This window comes from Patagioenas fasciata, chromosome 6 (assembly GCF_037038585.1).
Source record: "Patagioenas fasciata isolate bPatFas1 chromosome 6, bPatFas1.hap1, whole genome shotgun sequence".
NCBI lineage: Eukaryota > Metazoa > Chordata > Aves > Columbiformes > Columbidae > Patagioenas > Patagioenas fasciata.
Genome location: NC_092525.1, coordinates 23,548,834 through 23,558,971, shown reverse-complemented (window position 1 = coordinate 23,558,971; position 10,138 = coordinate 23,548,834). Strand labels below are relative to the sequence as shown.

The following is a 10,138-nucleotide window of genomic DNA, read 5'->3' as shown; positions in this document are numbered from 1 at the left end:
CCCGTCAGCGATGTTTCACAGATCGGAAAACTGAAAGGGATGTGTTCTCAATGTGCTTTACCACAAAGCGTGAGGTCTTGTGAGAAGTGGTGCTTCATGGACCTCGGAGTAATTTGGCTGAAGGGGTATCTGGAGGCTGCTTGTCTGTCCCTCCTGAAAGAAGGGCTATGTTCAAAGTTGGAGCAGGTTGTCCACCTTCAGAGATGGGACCAGCGAAGTGCTGGCATTTCCTGTTTCAGCATGTGACCATGCTGATAGTGAAGGTTTTACTTGCATCTTATCAGATTTTCTTGCGTACCTGTGCCTTTCTGCTTTTCCTGTGTGTGTCTATGTGGCTCCCCATCAGAGAGCAGCAGGTAACAGCAAGATCTTCCTTTTGCCTTCTCTCCAAGCTGAACAAACCCGGCTATCTCAGGGTTCTGCTGCAGGACTTTACTCCTTCCCAGTGGCCAGGCTGTGCTTTTGCCACTGAACACCTTGTGGTTCATCTCAGCGTATTTTTCCAACCCGTCCGGGTCCCTCTGAATAGCAGCTTTGCCCTTCAGTGCATTAATCCCTCCTTCTAATTTGGCATAATCTGTGGACATGCTGCCCATATGCTCTATCCTGTCGTCCAGGTCAGCAGCAAGATGTTAAAGCATAAGAAGCCCCAGTATTGGCTCCTGTGTTGGTGCCAGTAGCACTAAGTAGCACTAGGAACTAGCAGCCAGCTGGACTCTGAATCACTCTGAGTGCAGTGATGGTGCTGATATGTACTCCTGTTAGGCTGGTGGCTTTCACTGTGACATGGCATACATCTGTCTTCAGTACAGTCATTGGCCATCTAAAATGAATGAGATTGCTGAATTTCAAAGCAGCAGCTAAAAGTAGCACTGAAATTAGTTTGGAAGGGTCCATCGTCTGCTTCAAAATCCACCAAGACCCTGCCAGATCTATGGCAAGCTGAGCTTGACCAAAACTGTTCCTGACAGATGTGAGCTGAAAAACTTACAAATGGAAGCTTTCAGAGTTATCTTGGGCAACTTGTTGTGCTGTGTCTTCACCACTAAGACTGTTTTTTTCTACAGTCCTGTGCCTCTTGCTGCAGCCTAGACCTTGGAAGTCTTGTCATATTCACCCCAGAGTATCGTATAGAGAGAAGGGAAGGAATGAGATGTCTGTCATCCCTGATAGTAGGAAGTGCACTATGTGTTCTTAGTCCAGTAGGAACTGAGCAATGTGCTAAAAGTTGCTCTGAAGTCTGTTGACCAGGAAAGATGTTTCCTGTTGCTGGTTCACAGCAGAATCCTGGAGCACAGCACTTGCTGTCACTTGCCTTTCTTTTAGCTCATACATCCACTCCCAGCCTTCCCACTCTCTCCTGCAGCCAAGGTGAAATATTTTGGTTGTTGCCCCAGTTTTTTCCTTCTTAGTAGAAAGTTGGGATGGGGATTGATGCAAAGAGTGACTCATCTGAGGGCCAGAAACTGTGGCAGCAGTGCAAATGCAGATTGTTTATCAACAGAAAAATTTAGACTAGTGACTTTACTATCTTTCTCCTACTTGACCACTAGGAAACCTCTGGCAAAGAGAGGAAAATGAGGAAATGCAACTGCTTGCATATAAGAAGAAACCATTCACGCTGTGTTTGTGTCCTTAACTATGAATGACCAAGAACCCCAACCTGGGGTTGCAGAAATGCTCTGCTGTCCAGCCAAGTGAAAACAATGCTAAGAAAGGAGACCTCCTTTTGTGCTCCGCAGGTGGGAGGAGGCCCGTGACCTCTTGCTCCCCAGTCTGGTATCATGAAAGAAGAAATTCTCCACAGAAGAGGGGCTGCCTCCCTGGTTCTGAGAAGGCAGCTGCAGAGGGGAGTGGGGGGGCTGTTCCCTGTCAGGCACTTGCAGGTCACAGTGGATGTGTCTTGCTGGCCTGAAGTGACGTGCAGAAGGTTTGAAGCGGTGCTGTAGCAGCAGCACAACACCAGCAAGCTCCCCTCCCAGTGACAGACACAGCTCCTGCTGCTAGAGGAGCTTCAGCAGCAAAACTTCAGCAGGTTCCTAGAGGGAAATAATTTCTCAGAGCCAAAAGGTTTGCTTGTGGTGGTGCCCTTCTTCACTGGTGTGGTCTTGGTTGGCAGGAGAAGAGAATTCATAGAATAGAATAGTTGGGGTTGGAATGAACCTTTAAAGGTCAGCTAGTCTCACCCTATTTGAGGAAAACATACTGCACACATCTGTGCAGCAGTACAGGGAGTCTGTAATCACAAAGACATTGATCTGCATCTCCAAACATCCCATTCTTCTCAAATTCTGCTGCTTCATTAAAGGTCTACAAACCTGCATAAAGCAGAAATCCCACTGTGAAGAGCAATTCGTCAAGTAAAGCCTAATGTTATAACATCCTGAAATTACAAAATAGAACAGCACCTCTTGGAAGTTTCATGGTTTAAGTAAGAGAGGCAAAGCAATACAACAAAACAAACTGGATTCGTAGCTCTAAGTTTCAAGTCAGTTAGCAGAATGAGATTCTTTTCAGGCATTTCTTTACTGGGGTTACCATTACTTTTTATCTTCTGATGCAAAGCTTGTGATCTGTATCAAAGCAGGGCAGTATTACCTTTCATTGATTTTGATGCACTTTATTAACTTCCTTCTGCTGCTTTATTTTGCCTTTCTGGAAAGAAACCAAACTCACCAGCCTCATCAAAGTTACTGCAGGAAAAAAACCTTTTGTGTCACCTGGTGCAGGCTCGGGAGCTGCATGGTGTCAGGGAAGTGCACCCTTGGTGTCCCTGAGGTCAGTGTTTGCAAACATAAGGGCAAGCACATCTCCTGTGCTCCAGATACCACAGTCTGAAGGGACCACTGGGGGCTTGACACCCCCTGGGCTTGTTTCCACAGCAGCACTCAGAGTCAATGAAGTGTACAAAGCCAGGGCATCTGCCTTCCTCAGGTATACACAGACCTTAGCTTCATGCCAAGACTAGGGCACTTCAGCTGCCTCCAGGGCTTTGTGTCTTCCAAAGAGTCCTGTTAAGTGTCCTGGGCGTCCCCAACGCAGCCACAGCTGCAGGTGGGGTTGTGCAGCAGTGACAGGAACGTGGTGCAGATTTCTTCTGGGTCAAGCACAGGCTGCTGGCCACCAATGAGCTGCTGCTGTAATTTGCCTCCAGCCCTGAATTTGATTATGGTCCAAGGTCTTGATTAGGTGATTAATGTTTCTTGTTTCTAGATCACGAAAGGTGGAGGCAGAACAGAGTTATAACTGGGCAGAAAAACTTGTGTAAGAATAATTTTTTCACCAAGAAGTGCATCCAAGTGAAGTTTTTTGCAGCATTTTTGTTTTATTTCTTGCCAGGAAATGAGTGTGTCTCTGGATATAACATCTGGCAGATGGGCATTTAATGATTGCGGACTATCCTCAGCCTGCAAGCAGAGGTTTTCCCCCCACCCAGTCCTTCCCCTTGCCCTGCGGGGGCAGCTGCTGGGACGCTGTGTCCAGGAGCAGGGCTGGATGGCCAGCTGAGAGGGTGCTGAGCAACCTGCGCTGCCCTACCTGCTTCTGGTGCCTGGGTCAGCCTCAGGGGAATTGTCTCTGAAAGGAGCTCCTTTGGAAAGATGGCAAGCATCAGCAGAGCAACTGCCTCGCTGGGGCTGTGTTGGTCATCATTAAAAAACTATTGTTTCCATTTGAATTTCTGAAATCAGTTTCCCATCAGTGGGTTTTGTTAAGTCTTTTTTAAATTTAAAAGCTCCCACAATCAGATATCTGCTTCTGTGCAATGACAGCCACTTCTGAAATGCCACTTTGATAAGAGGACAGAAGAGGAGCTGGCGTCGCTTCCGTCTCACAGGAAGGGCTCTGGTCTTGCCATGGAGCAGCCCAGAAACTCGTTAACCTCTTCTAAGGTTTTTAGACTTTGTTTCAATGTACAGAGGCAGTGCTGCTGAGTCTGGGCAGTGATGCATGTGGGCAAAGGCTCTTTCCTCTTTTCTGTCCTTATTCCTCCCTCCACATGCACAGCTGGCCACTCTCGCTCACATCCCAAGAGGTGATCTGGCCACAAGTAATTACAGGGAAGCCTCTGTTAGGTCTTTCCCTTTCAGCGGCGGCTGGACTGCAGCTGTGCAGACACTGCTCAGTGGTTTTATTTGTATTGCAGAAGCAGATGCTCCAGATGGGGTTTGGCAGAGCTGCCAGCAACTGCTTGTCTGTGTACTGTGGGAGGTTGGCACAAAGCCTTTCTGTGAACTGTAGGCTTGATTTTTCAGATATTAATATTTTGTTATTAGACTATGTGAAATGCTGATGGTAGCGGATACTGTGTGTTGCTCTAGGGAAAAGCAAAGATTTCAGACGTTTTTCCACTGAAACTTTCATTTCTCACTAAAATGTTGTTTTCCCACCAGAAAGAAATCATAAGGCAGCTCTGCCTGCTTTATTTTTTGCCTCTGCCCCAAAATACTCACCAGAAGATTGTTCCAAGTTGTCAAGTCTGGCTTTTATCTCCACAACAGAATTAACTAATAACTCCATAATAAATGGCTTCAGAATAATTCTTATCCACCAGCTTCCCCTCTGTCCTCACCTACTCTGTACTGTGCTCCTTAACATAGGAAAAGGAGGAACAGAGGAGCATGGCTGTCCCTCAGCTTTGCTCCCACCTCCTGGGGTGCTTGGTGGAGGTGCAGCCCTGCTGTTTTACCAGTGGCTTGTGCCAGAGGGTCAGTGCTGCAGGGATGTCAGCAGGGTTTCTCCTTTCTTATCTTTTGGAGCTTCATCTGTATGAATTGCTCTTGTCCTGTGAAATGTCTGGGCTGGACTCCTTAGCTTTCCCTGGAGCAGGTAGCTCTTCTGCCTTTTCCTGGAGCTGCCCAGTGAAAGGACTTGATTTAGGTATTTTTTCAGAGATCCCTCAGCCAGCCTCATGCAGCAGGTGCAGGATCTGCTGGCTAGTGCAAGAGGGATGTGTGGTTTTGTGAGCTCCACCTCTCCTTGCCCCACTTGGACAGTGATAGAAGTGATTTGCATTATTTGAGTCTTCAGGACACACACAGTTGGAGGGGAAAAAAAAGCAAACCAAAACAAAACCTGATGATACCATTAAATGAAATGACATGGAGGTGTGAGCTGAGGAAGGGACAGCCTCTCCAGTGCTTAAATAGGTGTAAGCACCCTTCTGGCTCATGGCATGGTCCCCCCCAAGCCCTCACTGGCAGTGATGGGTGAGTGGCGCTGGGTCCCCCAGGTACTACACTGTGGCTGACTCAGCTGGCCACGGTGGGGACAAAAAGGGAGTAGGGACGAGCCTGCAGACAACCAGACTGCCTGGATGGTGGTGGTTGTGTTCACTTGAGAGTAGCATGGTCTTACCTGTCCTCCTGGGGTAAACAGGAGCTTTAGGCACCACAACTTCACGTGTGACATCAAAGCAGCTGAGGTAAGTGCATGATGCAAATGAGCAATACCTCAGAGCTGGTGCTTAACCGCAGCTGTGCTTCTGCATATGCTGTGGGAATAAGCTGATGGTTCCCTTTTCTGAAGCTTCTTGGGTGAGCACAGAGGTGCTCGTAATCTGCCCCAGAGCTCTGTCCTCACTCTCGGTCAGGGGGGTGTTGGGCTAGGCGTGGAGCCAGCACCATGGAAGCGTGTCCTCCACAGTCCTGAAGCATCACTGGGGAACAGGAGAGGAGCAGGCAGAGCGCAGCTACCATGGGCATCTTTGCTGGCATTGCAAGAAGGGCACACTGTGCTCCTAATACTTCTGCTCGCCAGGGCACTTAATGACTATTGCTACTACTAAACAGGAATATAGAAAAAATAAAAGCATGGGCCTGACTGCTCAAATAATAGAGTGTCCAGGTGATGGAGGAGCAGCTACTGCTTGCTTGCTGTTGCTGTAATTGTTTATTGCTCTGGTTTTAAACTTGGAGGAAGCCCAAAGACCATTAATCATGGCTTCTGCTTTCTGGGCTTTTGATGGTTTATTCATTCATGTTTTCTGAAAATGGCATCCACAGGGAAAAAAGTAGACCCCAACCAGAGGCTGAGCTGAAGCAGGGATGACCCTGACCATCACAGGTTTTTGTTAGAACAAAATTTTCAATTCCTGCAGAAATGTGTCCTCAGTCTCATTCTCCCCTCTCTGCCGGGCCAGTGTCAGTGCCATGGTGCCAGGCTTGCCCCACGGCTGGGCAGTGAGGACACCATGTGCCTCTGTGGCTGCACGCCTTAAGCCCTGGGGCGCAACCCTGGCCCCGAGTCCGTGTTTCCTGTTGGCGTCACAGGCAAGAGGAGCTGTAGATGCTTTTCGAACCATAACCGGGGAGGAAGAGAAGCATTAAGGATTTACTTTTAAAGAGCAGATCATGGAGACATCTGGGGCATGCCTGAGGCACAGCTGCTCCCTCGGGCTAGGGTAATGATGCTGCCTGCTACAGTGAGGCAGGAGCATGCTGCTCCTTGGCTTGTTTAAAGTCTGGAGAAATGTAGTGTTACAACAGAGGGGCTGGTTGAGCAGGAAGAACTGCACCTGCTGGCAGCCATGCAGGAAAAGGCTGCGACCAGTCTCCATGCATCTCGGGGGGCTCTCGGGGAGCTGCCAGGCTGGGGAGCGGTTCCAAAAGCCCATCTTGTTGCACTGCCCAGCTGGGAGATGGGGCGCAGCTTGTCCCTCTGGAGTGGGTGTGTTGCCAGAGCTGTGGGTGCTAGGGAAGCTGCAGGGAGCCCAGCTCAAGCCAAGTACAAACCATGGCTGCCTGCAACGGGAGAGGGAGGGAGTTCCATGCAGCTGCCACCCTGTCACCTTCACTTAACAGCTGAGGAAATACTGGGCTGTACAGGCTGAGCATGACTGCAAAGGAGCAGCCATCTGGATGCTGAGACCACATTACATCTCCTCCCAGCCCCCAGGGATGCCAGCATACAGCTGGGAGCCAGGGCCACTGTCCCTTCTCCATTGCACAGGGCTTGCCAGGTGGACATTGTGGGTCCCATTGCTTACTCTGTGCAAACAAATGGCCATGGGGCCATGGGCCAAGAGTGGCATCAGCCTGTGATACACTTCTATGGGAGGCTCTGTGTCTCCATGCACTGCTTTGGGTCTCTCAGAAACCCCCTGGCACCTTGGCTAATCTGTGGCGGCTGCCTGGGGCCAGTTGAGGACAAGTGGGGAGACCGGGGAGGGCAGGAGCTGCTGCCAGGGCTCGCTCCAGCAGGGGAATTCCTCGGCAGTTTAGCCACATCTTTGGGCCATCCTTATCTGTGGTTTTCTGCTTACTTCAGAAATGAGTTTTCTATTTAAAGCACATAATCTAAAGTCTAATTCTTTCCTGGGATCACAAGGCAGAAGCCCATCACTCTTCAAGTACGAAAGCTGATGCGTGTCCTTAGCATATGCTGGTCCCCGTCAGCCCCCAACTAAGAGCTCGCCTGGGGAGGGGGTCTGGGGTCTCACACAGCATAAGGATGCTGCTTTTCCCCTTGTTGCGTGCCAGACCCAGTGAATTATGTCTGTGAAAAAAAAAACCAAAAACTCAGTGGTGTCTGGGTAAACGAGATGTCGATCTTCGCATGCTTCTTCCTGTAGTGTTTTTGTGAGTGCTTCGGTTCAGACTCATCTCAGTGAGTCAGAGAACCGCGGAGCTGAGGAGATCTATCACTGCAGCCCTCAGCCAGCCCAGCTGAGGCCACAGCTGCCCCTCTGCCTGTGCAGCCCCTGGCAGCCACATGTGGTGGGAAATGCTCCTCCAAAGCCTGGTGAAGCCATGACACAAATACCAGAGAGATAATGTGGGGATTCCTCCTGGCCTACTCTCACAGGCTATCTCTGGAATGCAAGGTTAAGTGCTCCGGACCTCGCTGCATCTATGTGCGGGTGGAGAGCTGGAAGTGATGGCGGGGTTGCCCGGAGCAAAATGGGCTGAAAAGGGGATGCTATGGGTAGCTGAAAGCTGCTCTGAGCACCCTGCAGCCAGCTGGAGCCCTAGTCTGGCAGAGCTCCGAGCAGTGCACTGCTGAGGAGAGGGGATGATGGAGGGAACAGCTCTAGCCCATGTCCTCATTTGGCAGCCTGACACCACTGCCTGCCCTGAGCCACATGCTATGCACCAACGCTGATGTCGTTGCAAATTATTATTTATTTATTTATTAAAACCCAAACATATAAAGGCTTTTGATGGATCATTTTCTTGATTCCCATAGACAGCTCCAAAGATAAAATGTACATTATAGTGAGGAGAATCTTGTCAACTAGGAAAAGGAACCCACATAAAAGCCTGATGACACAATTTTGGCACAACAGTGGTGCACAGTCCTAAGTCCCTTGCTGCTGTTAGGACTTTCTACCATGTGCAAATAGTCACTGCTGATACGGGAACATGATGCTGCTTCCAGCAACCCAGGGCATGTGTGGGAAGGGGTGTTTACCCCAGGTTGCACTCGGACCGCCTTCACTGACCTGAGTATCATCCGTAGCAGTCCTTGCCAGACAGATGTGTGACAGAGCAGTTGCTGTTCCACTGCTGCCTCTCCACGTGCTTATGTTCTGTGGTTTATCCTCTCTTGGACAGCTTGCACACTGTAAATGACAATGTGAGTGTCAGAGAAACTTCAGATCCATAACTCGAAGGAATTAATGTTACAGAAAAAGGAAAGCTAAGAAATGCAAACGCATTTCCCTTGGAGTTGGCGCCAGCTGGGCCATGTGGCCTAACACTGTGTGATGGTGTTCATAAACACCAAAGACTGGTGAAAAGCTCCTCTCTTAGGGGCTTAAATAATTTCTCACTGCAGATACCTGCTATAAGTGAGCTGGCTTGCTCAACTTGAGGGATCCCGTGCCAAGACAGCAGGGAACAGCCAGCACCCACTATTTCTAGGATGTTTGCCTCGAGGGAGCAACTCTGTCCCGGGCTTGGGACACCAGGCCTAGGCTCCCACTATGTGTCTAAGTCACTAATTTCAGCAAGAAGGTATGGGGAGCTCTGCACAGGAGTGTTCATTTAGCTGCTGGAGTTGGCTGAAGATTGCCAATGCTCCTGCCCTGCATCTGCCTCTTGGGCAGCCCCACAACCCCTGGCCCCCGTTTCAGCAGGACATGCTGCTGAAGGCAAACCAGCTGTCTCCATTTTGGAAGCTGGAGCAGCCCCTCCACCTCCACTCTCTCATTCCGGGGCTCACCATGCTGAGGCTGGGGCTCTCCCTGGCTGCCAGGGGAGTTTTTGCACCCAAGTGTGACCCTTGGACAGGATCATCGCGTGGTTGGAGGTGTTGGTGGGTTCCCAGGAGGCAGAGGTGCTGACCGCAGACACACGATCCACCTGAAAATTTCCAGCTGACTTGAGCACTTTCGGTTTTTCCATCCTATATTCTGCACAAGTCATAGCAGTATTGATGATATCGCTGGGTGGAGAGACATGACTGCGCCTGATGCCAGCACTATGCAGATGACTCCACCACGTTATCAGCTGAACTTCTCTGGGAATTTTTTTTCTTTTTTTTTTTTTTTTTTTTTTTTTTGTTCAACCACCAAATACCATAAGACTTTTTCCAGCAAAAATGCTGATTTCTTTGCAGTTAAACTGCAACAAACCCATATCAAACAAGTGCTGGAAAGCAAAGTGTATCAAAAGGCGCCAGCTGGGCCATGTGGCCTAACACTGTGTGATGGTGTTCATAAACATGCTCCTGATTAAGTGCCATGGGGACAGTGCCTTTAAAAAGTGTTCTCTTCACTCCAGTGTCACCACAGGGGAGGGGGCCCACCAGGCAGGGCTAGAGCGTGACAACCTTGAGACAAGTGTGGGTGCCACATAAAGACACAGGGGCTTTATTTTCCAGTAGTAACCAGCATCTCTACCCAGATCTACACTGATTTTGCAGATGGTAATGGTGCAACTGATGACTCGTAACTGCAAATATTATTTATCCATTAGCAGAATTATAGTGCTAAGCCTGCCAGGAATAGCACAATCACAGAGAAATTAGCAGACAATGTAGAAAAATGACTGTGGAAAACTTTGCCTGAAAGATGGGAAAGCGGATATGAAACCTGGCAATGCACTGCACACACCATTTGAGATCTGACGGTACCTCACAGCAGGATCCCTTACAGGAGTTACATTTATACAGTCCTAAAATTACATTCAGCCCTTTG

General features: G+C 49.3%; 1 long non-coding RNA gene across 1 annotated transcript in view; it reads right to left on the bottom strand.

Annotated features, from left to right (window-relative positions):
* Positions 1 to 8,110: 8,110 nt before the first annotated feature.
* The window catches only part of LOC139828215 (uncharacterized), a 76,547-nt gene continuing 74,519 nt past the window's right edge, over positions 8,111 to 10,138 (bottom strand). The window contains exon 3 of the long non-coding RNA XR_011739588.1: positions 8,111 to 8,560. This is a non-coding gene — a long non-coding RNA (uncharacterized lncRNA). The remainder of the gene's footprint in view (positions 8,561 to 10,138) is intronic.